A 14,917-nucleotide genomic window follows, 5' to 3' on the forward strand; every position below is an offset into this window, starting at 1 on the left:
TTTCTCAGGGACTGAAAGTCTGTCCCTTTTCAGGGTTCTCTGAGCTTGAGGAATGAACAGATTTCTGAAGGGGTAAGGTCAGGCTGTCAGGTGGATAGGGTAAGGTTTTCTGATGGCATTCTTACAGGACAGCCCTCACTACCGTTGAGCAAGCAGGCGCATTGTTGTGATGGGAAAAAAAAACACTTTGGTACAACTTTCCTGGAATTTCCTTCAATGCAATTTTCAACGAAAAACCTTTAAAAAGGTTTTTTGGGGATCCCAAGACACCGTTGCCACACCCCTCTGAGCTGACTTCTTTGCTTTGCACTTAATGGCCCAGGACATTCCCTCAGAAGCCACCGTTTTGATTGGATGTTTGTTTTTTTAAAAGATACCCTGGCAAGGCTGAGACAAATCTATGACTGAGAGATCTAGTCTGTAGCCAGCCTCTGATCACAGAGACATGCTCAAACACGTCTTGTTTGGAATCAATGTGTGCATGGATGAACTGGAGTCATAGTAGCAATCCTTCCCAATGCATCCTGATGCATGGTCTTCTCCGCCTCCCACAGCCTCCTCTCTGCCCCTGGTAAACACGGGTCTACTTGTATTTCTAGGCATTTGTCCTTTCTAGGTACTCCATATAAGTGGGAATCATACAATGTTTTGTCTGGCGAATTCTACTTAGCTTGCGAGATTCATCCATGCTGTACCATGTATCAGAATTTTGTTTCTCGTGATAGCTGAATATTATTTCATTGTACGGATTTATCCATTCATCCATCGGTGGACACTTGAATCATTTCCACTTGGTGGAAACAATGCTGAATAACAAATAGTGTTGCAATGAACATTGAGGCCCAAGTATCTGCCGAGTCTCAGTTTTTGATGCTTAGGGAGTATATTCCTAGGCGGAGAATTGCGGGGGTACAAGACAATTCTATCTTTGAGCTTTTAAAAAAATCATTTTATTGGGTGTTTGTACAGCTCTTATCACAATCCATCCATCCATCCATTGTCTATATGTTGCCATCATCATTTTCAAAACATTTTCTTTTGACTCGAGTCCTTGGTATCAGCTCCTCATTTGTCCCTGCCTCTTTCACCCTCCCTTTCTCACGAACCCTTGATCATTTATAAATTATTATTATTTGTTCATGTCTTTCACTGACTGATGTCTCCCTTCACACGCTTTTCTGTTGTCCATAACCCTGGGAAGGGATTATATGTAGATCATTGTGATCAGTTCCCCCTTTCTCACTCCAACTTCCCCTTCCCCTATGGTATCAACTTCCCCTTCCCCTCCTGGTATCTGTATTCTCATTATTCCCCTTCCCCTCCTGGTATCTCTATTCTCATTGGTCCTGAGGGGGTTATCTGTCCTGGATTCCCTGTGTTGCGAGCTCTTATCTGTGCCCATGTATATGTACCTGTGCACATGCTCTGGTCTAGCTGGATTTGTCAGGTAGAATTGGGGCCATAATAGTGGGGGGGGGGGCGCACTCAAGAACTAGAGGAAAGTTGTACGTTTCCTCGGTGCTCTCCTGCAGCCTGCCTGCCTCATCTCTTCCTTGTGACCCTTCTCATTTGAACGTTTTGAGGACCCGCCACCCTGTTCTCCACAGCAGCAGGCGCACCATCCTACACCCCCAGCAGACACACACCAGTGTGCTTATTTCCCCACATCCTTCCCAGCACGTCTTTCTTAGGAATTTTTTAATAAAAGTCCGTCCTAGTGGGTATAAAACATATGTGTACTTTTAAAAAATTGCTTTAACCACAAATTAAATGAGGGCCCTGTCTTTGCCATGGACAGATCAACCAGCCTCCATCTGCTTTAGCCAAAGGGAAACTTAATGGCCCATGCAACGGAAAGATCCAGGATTAGGTCTCGCCTCAGACAGAACTGGATTCGGGGCTAAAATAGTAGGTTTCTAGCACTCTTCCATTCTCAACTCTGCCTTGTGTTAGCTTGGCTTCAGACACAAGTTTCCTGGGACAGCAAAATGGGGGCAGTTCCAGGCCCTGTACTTTCCAGACCTGAGACTCACTTTTTCCCAGAAGCCCTGGGGAAGCCTCAAGGTATCTCCTAGCTCGGACTGATCAGCTGGCCATTCCCTGAACCAATCACAATGGCCAGGAGCATACCAGGCATGGATTGGGTAAGGGCCGGTCACATGCTTTTCCTTGGGGCGTTGCCGGTTACACTGGAGTCTCCTGGACTGAGAGCAGAGGACAGTGTGGGATTCCCCAGGAAGAAAGTGGACATTAACGCGTAACAACTAACCCTAAACGTAAGGAATCTAACACGCTTCTGGATGCCGTGTCTAGGTGAAGTTGGCTCACCCTTTGGCCATTGCCCCAGGATCCCTCTACATGTGCTTGGACCCGGGTTGGTGTAAGTTAGGAGTGGGGACCCTTTCTCTGCCAGAGGCCATGCGGAGATTTATAACATCATTCGCAGCCGTGCTAATGCACTCACCTCTACCGCGATGGCTGGAACTGCTCTTCGCTGAGTGTGTGACATGAGCTGGTATAGACGATTTCTCGGGCATGACATGGCCCGTGAGCGAGGTGTTCCTCATCCTGTGTAGGTTCCATTAGTAAAGTCGCCTTCCCCTCGAGCCCTCTCTCAGCACCCACTGCTGTTACCAGCATCTTCCACCCAGGATCTGGTTGGAGACACAGTTGGGGATGGGGTGCAGGGGGCATGTTGCTGCTCATCCCACCCGGCAAACGACGTTTCCATTTCACACGTATGATGAATCAAGGGCTTAGCCAGGAGTCACTACTCATGCCATTTTGGAAACCCCGCCCTGAGCCATAAATCACAAACAGAGCCTCAATCCATATCCTTTAACTTACACTCCAGTCCCATCTGTCCAATACCTCGCCGAGGAGCGCGGCAGCGGAGTCTCTGCTGGTGTCTCCTCTCGGAGACTCTCCACGTGAGAGGGGAGAGGGCACCTTCCCATGGCGTCTCCCTCGGCAGCCATCTGGGGCCAGGCGGACCCGCTGAGCTTGGCCCCTCACCACCTTCCCCTGGCGTCCTTGCCAATACAGGCCTTGAAAGTCGCGGAAACATCTCTGGCTTTCCAACGCAGAGGATTCCAGCCAAGGGGTCAGAGGGTAGAGGGTAGCAGTATGCGGAGGGCAGCTCTCTCTGGGTGGGCGATTCTTCCCCTGGGCGGGAGGCCTCGGAGCTGCCAGGAGAGGGAAGCGGGAGGAGAAGGTCTTGCGAAGAGGCTGGGAAAGAAAGTTGGTCTGGGTTGGTCCTCCCAGAGCGCGTTGTCACGCATTCTTGTCAGGACAGGAAAAAAAAAAAAAATCAATAAAACCAGTTGCTGCCAAGTTGACTCCTCCTCCTCCTGGCGACCCCCACAGAGGCCAGAGTGGAACTGTGTTGTGTAGAGTTTCCAGTGACTGAGTTTTCCAGAAGTAGATCACCAGATCTTTCTTCCTAAGCACCTCTGGGTGTATTCGAACCTCCAACCTTTCAGCCAGCAGCTGAGCATGTTGACCATTTGTACTGCCCAGGGACTCCATGAGAACAGATATCCAGAATGGTGACAGATGCCCAGAGAATGAGCTGACACATCGATAATGCAGCAGTAGAGACTCACTAGCAAAGGGGGGAGGGGTGGGAGCAGCAAATAAGGAAACCAACCAGGGGTGATCAAATGCAAATGAGGCAGGGCAGGGGGAGGAGTCATTGGCAGCAGATGAATGCCCCGGGTGGGTGAAGGACGGACTTGTTCTCCCTCTTCCTGCAGGAGTAGCGCTATTCCTCCATCTTGGTACCATTTCCAATGTTTGCAGGGCTCAGATCTTTGGGGAACCTTCGTTTGCCCTATACCAGCTACAAATAGTCTAGTGAGACCAGAGAACCTTGGCTTTCCTTTGGATCTGGTTTTTGGACAAAGTTAAGAGACTCTCTTCTCAGTCTTATTTTGGTCAGAATACCACCTGAGCGAGCGGGTGGGCTGGGAGAAGACTCTCAGGACAAGCTGAAAGCACATGTTTGTCACGTAAAGAGCGGTGCATCAGGCCTTGTGCCTGGAGGACAGGTGTGTCAGGGCTGGCCTGTGGCCCCTCCCAGCAAAAGTTCCAGCAGAGACTCAGAAGAACTTTGAGAGGTCGAGCTTGTCTATTTGCTGAAGGAGTAGCTCATACCTGGGATAGCAGACTGGACTCCTCAAAGATGCCAACATATGGAGGAGTGGTGGCGAGTCTAACAAATCAGAGGGTACATATATCTGTAAAATTGGTGGAATATGGGGAAACAGGATGGGTGGGGGGGTTGATGCTAAACTTGATAGGAGTCAACATACCTGGTTACAAAAACAATAGTGTGCTTTAGGTGATATCACTTGAAGAATAATCTTGAGGGGTGAGAACTGCAGAATAGTTCTCCAAAACTCTCATTGCCATCGAGTTGATTCCGGCTCATTGCCGCTCTATAGAGCAGAGTAGAAGTGTCCCAGTGGGTCTTTGAGACTGGGCCATGGGAGTAGAAAGCCTCGTCTTCTTCCTGAGGAGAGGCTGGTGGTTTTGAACTGCTGACCTTGCAGTTAGCAGCCCAACTCACAACCCACTACGCCATCAGGGCTCCTTTGAAGAAAAATCCTAGGTGACCTAGAACCCTGAGGACCAGAGAACTCCTCTTGCTGGACTGTTTACCGGCTTGTCTCACCTGGAAAACCGCAGCACCGCCTTTAGAAGGGAGACCAAAAGAAGTGGGACACGTTGGAAAGAGGCAGGAGGAGGGCGTGAGAGGTTTGAAAGTCTGTCACCTGGGGAGCATGTAGAAGAAAAGCAGACCCAGGGGCGAGGAGGGGGCAGTAGAAGTGGTTATGTCCACGAGCTTTGTCTCTGTAGCACTCAAAGACAGCACAAAGAGCAACTAAAAACACCAAAAACCAAAAAACTCACTGCCACGGAGTCGGTGGCGACTCATAGTGGCACCCTAGGGCAGGGTAGAACCGCCCCTGTGAGTTTCTGAGACTAACTCTTTACAGGAGTAGAAAGTCTCATTTTTCTCCCCTGGAGCTGGCTGGTGGTTTGAAGTGCTGACCTTGCGAATCTTGGCCCAATGCGGAACCCCTATGCCACCAGGGCTCCCAGAGAACAACTGGTGCAGGCTAACCCAGAGAGCTGCCACTGAGCCAACTTCAAGTGGACCTCACAGACAACAGAACCAAATGCTGCCTGGTCTTGCGTCGTTCTCAGAACTGCCGGCGTGGTCGAGTCTGCCATTATGGATTCTGTGCCTGATCCATCTCACGGACTCCGCTGAGGTCCTGCTTCCTGCCCACTGCAGGCCTGGCTGCCAGAGCTGTCTGCCCACCCTTCCTTTTCCTCTCTGCCTCTGCACTTTACCAGATGTGTGATCTTCTTCTAGCAAGTGATTCTTCCTGACGAGGCGAGCCAAACCAAGTGAGTCTAACCATGTCTTGATGTGATCCATTGGGTTTTCATGGGCTGATTTTCAGAAGGAGATCACCAGGCCTTTCTTCCTAGTCTGCCTTGGTCTGGAAGCTCTGCTGACATTTGTCCACCTGCTGGCATCTGCCATACCTATGCATGGCGGAGCCTCCAGCATCGCAGAACTGTGCAAGCTACCACAGCACAGCTGATTGACAGACGGGTGTGGGAAGGCTGCAGAGAGGCAGGTATCAGCTCTGCTGGCAGCTGGGACAGGCTGTGAGGCCTGAGTCTGCTCTCCTGGAAGGTATTTGAGCCCAGGACTGTTGGCGCCGAGCCTGAGGGATTGAGTGAGAAATGGCGCTATAGTGCTTCAAAGGATCTCACGGGTCACGTGTGCACACTTGTACCTCATGTACACTAGCAATTCACCAGCTGTCTGGCTGAGGACTGAGCACACTCAGCTACTCTTCTTCAGCACGTGGGGCACTGGGCTCTCTGAGAAGGGATTTCTGGCCTCTGTGACCTTGAGTAACCTTGGGAAGAGCGTTTCCTCCCACACAATGGCGAAGCCTGGACTCTGGGGGGGGGCGTCAGGGAGGCCTGGGTTTGAATCCCCTCTGGGCCACTCCTTGACATGACATCTCAGGCAAATCGCTTCGTGTCTGGCATCCCTTAGCTCTCTGCAGACACCAGACTGTGAAAGTGAGCAGACAGATACTGCTCCTGTCCTCAGAGAGTGAACATTCTTGACCCTGGTCTCTGTTCAGGAAAAGAGAAAAACTATTAACTGCCCTACGGTATGTTATGAGGTACACATGGACTAGTAGTAGATCAGAAGCCCAAGGTCAACCCAGAGTTGGTTCCTTTCCAATCTCTTCATAGTAAGGAGCTCAAAGCTACGGGCCTGCCTAGGAATCAATCCACAGTGCCCAAATCCTTGTGGGCCTTTGTGTGGAATCTGTCACCGTCTTTCTCTTCAAAGCTGAGCATTGGGCCCACTTGTCTCTCCTTCCTAAACAGTGGCTCTTCTTCATGGCTCCCAGTCTGTTCATGTGACCCACTTTTCCTTGGATACCCAACACACACTTTGGTGGCAGTGGGGGTTGTGTTAGGCAGGGTTCTTTATAGAAACAAAACCAGGAGACTTAGGATTAGACAGATGGATAGATAGACAGATTTATTCAGTGAGAAGGAATATAACAGCTAATTGGCCCACGCAGCAGTACAGTGGGCTCAGTTCAACCCACTTTCGTTGAACAGTTAAAATATTGGAAGTCCTTTAACTCATGTGGCTTCAACTCCAGGGTCAAGGAAGCAGACAGCAGAGTCCTCCCTCAGGCAAGGCAGGCAGAGTCTTCCCACAGGCAGCCAACAGCAGGGTAAGTCAGCAACAATCAGTAGCTCGGGAGCTTATCGAAGCAGGCCCAGATGGGATATTGAACTCAAGCAATGCAAGGCAACAGGATCCATCAGCCTCAAGCTGAAATTATATATATATGCACCAGCAACGTTGGGGAAGCAGGTCTCAAAGGAGCCTCAAGCTCTAGCAAAAGGATCCACAGGTGGCCTGGCCCACAGGTAGTGTAGCACACAGGTTGAGGCAGAGAACTAGCTACAGCAGCAGCATGCTGGTCTGATCACCAGAGAGCAAGAGAGAGGGAGGGCGGGCCTTGCAGAGACATTTATCTCTTTGTCCTCCAATCAAACTGACCTGATTGGTCCCACATATTCCTATTGGCCAGGTTGGCACAATACACCTAACTATCACAGGAGTGGACTGGCAGTGTGGGGAAGTTGGTAGCAGGAAGTTTCTGGGTCCTGGGCCCTGATTCCAGAGTTCTCTGTCCTGGGTTGGATGAGAAACCTTCCAATTTCTGAATTCATCCGTCTGACAAGGGTGTCCCCTTACTCAATTTTCAAGGCTCAGGCCAAGCTGTGTCTCTCCTGGGAAGCATTGCCTGGCTTCTCACTTCCCCCTGAACATCCTGACCACAAAGGCAAGCAGAATTGAGGGTTTGTCTCTAATCATTTCCTACATGAATCTTGGTCTCTCCAACTCGAGGGCAGAGGACAGGTCTGAGTCTCTGGACCTGCCCAATGTTCAACTCCATTTTGGGGACACAGTTGCTGTTAACTGGTGTCAAGTCAGCCCCAACACGTGGGGACCCCATGCACAACTTCACAAAATGCTGCCCAGTCCTGTGCCGCCACTGTGGTTAGTTGCTGTGAGCCATAGGACTTCCGGTGGCTGGTTTTTCAGCCGTGGGTTGTCAGGCCTTTCTTCCTTATCCCTCTTAATCTGGAAGCTCAGCTGGAGTTTATTCACCATCATAGCAGCGTGGAAGCTAACACTGTCAGACGCCAGAGGCTCTTGCTGGGATTGACTTGAGGCCCTCTCCCCTGGAAGGCGAGGAGGGAACCCCCTAAGAGGTTGGATTCCCTTTCAACGTGCGTCTCACAGGCCTCTTCATGAAGTGGGGCGCGGGAGGCCATGCACACAGAGTTAGCATCCATCCAGGCAGCGCCCATGTCACAAATGCCTCACGTTCGTGATTGACGGACTAATACCTGTCCACAGACGGAATGATACCTGTCCACAGGACTCTACAGGGCTTTTGATTTTAATTAAAAAAAAAAAAGATAGGAGATTTTCATGGAAAAAAAAATCTGGATTTCTGGGCTCTCTTAAAAAACTGGCTAAAACTGAATGGTAGCTGACCCCTTTAGATAGGCCTTTCATTTCCTGCTCACTGTGGACCCCACACAGCCAGGTCCTCTCATTTGGGGAACTGCCAGTTCCCAAAGGCATTGGGGTTTCCAATGCATGGCTCATTCTTTGAAGAGCTACTGACTCTAACAGGAAACACGATGCCCCAGGCTTATTTCTTGACCCACTGTGGGGTTTGCGCCTCCAGCCCCAGGACTGTCCATTCCCAGGGAGCAAACAAATCCCAAGGCCCATTGTGGGTTCAGGACCTCCTGTGGGTCTCCTGGTAGCAGCCTGACCCCAGGCCTTGTTCGGCTAGCAGAGAGAACTCAACCAGGCAGGTGTGTGCCCCCGCAGACACCACTCCAGGTTGAGCCCAGAAGGCCCCGCACCTGCTCCTCACGTGTTGTTCTCCAGGCCGAGGTTGGCCATCTGGGGAGACCGCCCATTCAAAGGCTGGCCCACTTCTCTAGGACTTCCTTTCAAAGATAGGTCAGCCTGGTGCAGTGACCTGAGGTTGCCCACGCTCTCAGGGCAGTAGGGACTGGGCTGGGGTCCTGCTTCCTGCCCTCTGCAGGCCCGGATTTCAAAGCTGTCCTGTCCACCCTTCCTTCTCTGGCCTGCCTCCCGCCCACCTCTCCTCCCCAACACTCTGCTTCTTGTTTCTATTGCAGAAAACATCTGTGCGAGTAAATGGCTGAGATGAAAGGTCTTGGCAAAGGGCGATTTTTCTTTGCCTTAAAGGCGGTCAGATGAAGACTTCAGCCTCACCCTCACCTTCTGCAGCGGGATGCCCGCCCCCACCTCCCAGGGAGGAGAGAAAGGGGACCTGAGAGAAGATGACCGGAAGGTGGCCCATCCAGCCCCGGTGCCCAGACAGGGGAGTCTGTTTTTCCAGCAGAACAGGCTAGCCTAGAAAAAACAAAACACCTGCACGGAGGGTGGGGGAGTCCAGTTTGCAGTGTTTCTGCAGCTGGGTGGGCCAGTGTCCTTTTGGCCTGAAAAGCCTCTGCGCCCGTCTCTCCCACTGTTGTCTGTCCTCTGCCCTCTCTGCAGGCCCTCGGCTCTGGGCTCATCCCCTCTCCTCTCGCCAGCCTTCCCTCCCGTGTGCTGTTCAGGGAGTGACGGCAGCCCGTGCGCCAAACCTTCTTTCTCTTCTCAAAGCGGCTGTGTGGAGGTGGCCAACACAGTAACTCCTTCCGACCCTCCGTTTTCCTGCCTGTGAAATGGGACAGGAGAGCGAAGAAGGATGGATGCATTTGAATCACGGTGCCAACGAAGACTATTGACAGTACCGTGATCTGCTACGAGGACAAAAGGCTCTATCTTGGAAGAGGTCCAGCCTCAGAGGCGAGGAGGGTGAGCCTTTGCCTGTTGTCAGGAGAGCCCAGTCCCTCCCTGGAGAAGGACGTCATGCTCGGTCAAGTATTAGGGCCGCGACAGAGAGGCAGCTCTCAAGGAGATGGGTTGACACGGTGGTCCCAAGCATAGGAACAATAGTGAGGAAGACACGGGGCGTCAGGGTTTCGCTCTGTTGTGCAGAGTCCCTCTGGGGCAGAAGTGACTGGATGGCATCTAACACCAAGAGCAAAATGGGACAACCCTTACCTCACAGAGTTGCAACTAGGACAAAATGGTGTGTCGAAGCCCCCCAACTGGGCATGTAATAAAGACATCATGGATGGCGCCGATGGTGGTGGCGATGAGGACAATGAAGGTCTGATAGCTGTGGGGAGGAGAGAGGGAATCCCGAGTCTCCGCCCATGATTTGTATGTCCCATCTGCCTCTCTGAACCTCCGCCTCCCCCTCGGTTGGTGCCCTAAGCTCTCCTTCCCTTCTCCTTCCTTGTCAGGGGGTTGTGACGTAGCTCGGGGTGTCTGTGGTGAGGGATGATGTGGAAAGCAGGGTCCATCACCCTTGGCCCCATGAGGCGGTTTGCTTTATTCCGCATCGGTCGACTCCCCCACATTTACCAGTTCTCCCCCAGGGCAGGGAGGCCAGTGACCCCTCCCGCCCCCCCAATCCATATGCTGAAATCCTAACCTCTGTACTAGAGAATACGACCTGTTTAGAGATAAGGCCTTGGATGGCGCTATCAACGAAGTTAGCGCAGTCATATCCTACTTGAGTGGGGTCCTTGGAACAGAGGAGAAGAGACATAGAGACCCAGGAGAAGAATTCTGGGGTGCTGCCCCTGCAGGCCAAGGGGTCCCTGAGCCACCGGAGGTTCCAGAGACACATTCTCCCTCAGAGTACTCGCCGGAATCAACCCTGCGTACTCGGCACTCTGCCCTCTGACCTTCAGCCTCTGGAACTATGCGGCCCTGGATTCCCGTTCTCCTAAGCCACCCACGTTGTGGTCCTTTGTTCCGGCAGCCATGTGGCTTTGTCATCGAGATGCACCCCTGGAACCATGGCCAGGCCGCCCATCCACAGGGGCTGGGCTGAGTGCCATGGGCTGGGCTGCCAGGTCCCTCAGACTCCTAATCCAGGGGTGACCACTCACACGGCATGTCCCCCAGGACAAAGGTAAAGGACGGACATAGCTGCACCCAGAAAACCCGCATGGGCCGCTCTGTTCACCCCCTCGCAGCTGCTCACCGGGTCCTGAAGCCCGCTTCTCTTCATGTTGTCTGCCATTCCTCCTGTTGAGGTGCTGCAAGAGCTATGGGCTATTCGGGGTGGGGTGGGGGGGCAGATCTTAGGAGGCCATCAGCCCCCAGGACCATGGCAGGGCAGTTGTCACTTGGGGGCAGGGGCAGATAAGCTTTGGTTCAGGTACAGGAAGCAGAACGTTGAGAACATGGCCCAGGGTCAGAATCGCCCCTCTGCTCAATTGTCTCCAGGCCTGTCAACCAAACTCGGGAACATCTGCTTCTAGAAGATGGTGCTGGCAGACACGAAACAAGGCCCAAGCCCGGACACCCATCTGGTGGTTCTCACACCCGCCCCGTTGACTCTGCCCACACACAGGCCTCCCTCTTTGGAGAAGTACAAGCCTCACAGGAGAAAGGCTGTGTCTCCTTTTCCCAAACTCAGAAGCCCGATGCCTCCCCCAGACTGATCTTTGCAGAGGAAGGGGCCGGAGGCGCCGCGGCTGAGGAGCGGTGGCAGGATGAACCATGAGCACATCTCTGTGGCTAGGAGCTGGGCCCCGAGGGCTTGGCCAGGGTTGCCAGGCTCACACACTATTCTTATTCAACCGTGTATGCGATCACGGAGACACTGGGTTCTGAGAAGTATGAATTGGAGGGTTGTGGTTTCATCTCCTTAGGGTTCCTTGTCCACTAGACCTTGCAAGATGAACACCATTAGCTACAAACCTGTCTTATAAGGAGTACAGCCACAAGGCTCCTTAGAGGCAAGAATGGAGAGACCTGGTCTCACATACTTTGGACCTGTTGCCAGATGAGACCCGTCCCTGGAGAAGGACATCATGCTTGGTAAATAGAAGGGCAGTGAAGAGGTGAAGGCCCTTGATGAGCTGGATTAACACAGTGGCTGCAACAATGGGCTTAAACATCAGACCATAAGAACAGTGGTGAGGACGGCACAGAACCAGGCAGCGTTCTGTTCTGTTGCGCATGGGGCCCAGACGACTCAACGTCGCCCAACAACAACCCAGCCCCACATGGCTCCTTAACCTTAATTAAAATTAAAGAGCCATTTCCTTAGTTGCACCATATACATTTCAGTGCAATCTCCACGGATGGCACATTACTATGTGACCCAGCAATTCGACTGGATCTATGCTTGAAAGCAGGGATTCAAACACGTACACCCATGTTGACCTCAGCACCAGTCACAGCGACCATAAGGTAGAGCCAACGCAAATGTCCATCAGCAGAGGAACGGATCCGCAAACGGTGGTGTATACATACAGCAGCATAGTATTCAGTCATAAAGAGAAACAAAGTCCTGGTATGTGCCACAAACTTTATAAACAATATGCTGAGTGAAAAAAGTCAGACGTGAGAGGACAAATATTGTATGATCCCACTTAAGCGAATGAAATATCCAGGCTAGAACAATGCGCAGAGATGAAAGAAGCAGGTTAGTGGGCGCTGGTGCAGGGCATCGGCAACTATAAACGGTAATACAGGAAGTACACACAGCAGAAGACAAAGTAGATGACTGGGACCTACTAAAAATAAGATACGTTCTATCAAGAGACTTCCTCAAAAGAGTAAAATGAGAACCCACGGACTGGGGAAAAAAGTCTCCAGCCATAACCCAAGGGAGTAATGTCTAAAATCTAGAGACCACTGTGATACCTCAATAAGGAAAGAAAATAACAATCCAGTTAAAAGTGGGTAAAAGATATGAACAGACAAGTTTACTAACAATGACATTCCAATGGCCAACAAACACATGGAGAAAATGGTGATGTCTCTCGTCATCTGGGAGATGACGATCAAAACAAAGATGAGATAGCACTTCACAGTGGCATTGACGGCCCAATTAGAAAACAACAACAACAGAAGTCAACAATATAGGACCAGAAGTGGGAGGACTGGATGCCTCCTACACGGCTGGTGGGTCTGTGATTGCGTACAACCTCTGTGGAAAGCGACACAAGACCACCTCAAACAACCGGGAAGAGAAGTCCCGACAACCCAGCGATAGCTCTGCTTACTCTGTACCCTGAAGAAGTAAGCGACGTAACACGAACAGACGCATGGGCTCCCCTGCTCAAGCCAGCATCTTCCCAATAGCAAGAAGCTGCAAGCAGCCCCCAAGCCCATCACTGGGAGGATGGACAGAGGACCTCTGGTACACACGCCCCGGGTGTGGACTGCCAGGCATCTCTGAAAGACCAGGATGAAACCACGAAGCACCTCAGGACACGGATGGGCCTGGAGAACATTATGCTGAGCCACGTGAGTCAATCACAAAAGGACACGCATTGTATGAGGCCATGGCGATAAGGAGGGTCAACAGTAAGACAAAGGTTGGCAGATCCCAGGGAACTGACTTTAAGGGGGGGCGTGGGAGGGAAGAGGAAGCAATGGGCTGCAAGGTTGACCAGGACAGACTTGGGAATAAAGTAGGAAGGAAGCCCCGAAGAGGGAGGTGGGATGGGATAGAATATGGGCAGTTGATGAGTGATTTGAACTGTTGAATTCAGAGCTGATTGCCTGAAATGTCAACTCCCCCCTAATAATAAAAAATTTAAAAGACTATAGAAATAGAATGTTTGGAAACGGAGTGTGGTAGTAAATGTACAACTTTGCTGGACGTGATTGAACTGTGGAATATTTGATATATGTATTAATCCCAATTAATTTAATTTAAAAAAGGTAGATTAGTGATTACAGGGTGGCAGCTGGGAGATGGAAATCGGGAGTTAGTGCTTATGGGGTGCTGAGTTTCTTTTTGGGGTGATGAGAGAAAGTTTGTCATTGTTAGGTGCCATCCAGTTGGCTCCAACCCATAGCGACCTTATACAATGGAACGAAACACTGCACAGTCCTGCGCCAGCCCTACCATTGTTCCTCTGCCCAAGCCCATTGATGCAGCCACCATGCCAGTCCATCTCATTAAGGGCCTTTCTCTTTTTGGCAAACATGATGTCCACTTTACCAAACGTGATGTCCTTCGCCAGGGACTGGTCTCACCTGACAACGTGTCCAAAGTATGGGAGACGATGTCTTGCCATCCTTGCTTCCAAGGAGCATTCTGGTCTTACTTCTACCAATATAGAAGTCCTTTTAGCAGTCCGTGGTACTTTCAATATTTTTCTCCAGCACCACAATTCAATTGTGTCAACTTTGCCATGGGCTTCCTTATTCATTGTCCAACTTTCACATGCATATGGGGAAATGGAGAATACCATGGCTTGGGTCAGGCACACCTCAGTCCTCAATGTAACATCCTTGCTCTTCAATACTCTAAAGAGGTCTTGTGTAGCAGATTGACCTAATGCTATACATCTTTTGATCTCCTGACTGCTGCTTCCATGAGTCTTATCAAGTAAGACAGATTCCTTGACCACTTCAACCTTTTCTCCATTTCTCATGATGTGACCTACTGGTCCAGTTGTGAGGATTTTGGTCTTCTTTATGTTGAGTTGTAATCCATACTGAAGGCTACCATCCTTCATCCTCATCAGCAAGGGCTTCAATTCCCGCTCACTTTCTGCAAGCCAGGTTGTGTTATCTGCAGACCGCAGGTTGTTACTAAGCCTTTCTCCAACCCTGGTGCCACATTCTTTTTCATATAATCCAGCTTCTCTGATGCTTTGCACAGAATGCAGATTTAACAAGTATGCTGAGAGGATTCAACCCTGATGTTAAATCATGCAGCATTTCCTTGCTCTGTTTGCACAACTGCCTCTTGATCCAATACAAGTTCATAATGAACACAATGACGTGTTCTGGAATTCCCATTCTTCTCAAGGTTGTCCGCAGTTTATTATGGTCCACCCAGTCAATAAAACACAAGCAAGCATCTTTCTGGTGTTCTCTGCTTTGAGCCAAAAATCCATCTGACATCAGCAATGACATCCCTTGTTCCACGTCCTCTTGTGAATCCGGCCTGAACTTCTGGCAGTGTCAACGTACTGTGACAACTGTTGTTGGGTGATCTTCAGCAAAGATTTTACTTGTGTGCAATATCAATGATATCATTCTATAATGTGAGTATTCTGTTGGGTCATCTTTCTTTGGAAAGGGCACAAAGATGAATTTCTTCCAGTCAGTTGGTCAAGTAGCTGTCTTCCAAAACAGCTTAGGGAGTGGATAGTGACAATTGCACAACACGGTAAATGTAATTCATGTCACTGAACTGTACACATCACA

Source organism: Echinops telfairi, unplaced genomic scaffold (genome assembly GCF_000313985.2).
Source record: "Echinops telfairi isolate 266 unplaced genomic scaffold, ASM31398v2 ScPeMD7_18;HRSCAF=68, whole genome shotgun sequence".
NCBI classification, from domain to species: domain Eukaryota; kingdom Metazoa; phylum Chordata; class Mammalia; order Afrosoricida; family Tenrecidae; genus Echinops; species Echinops telfairi.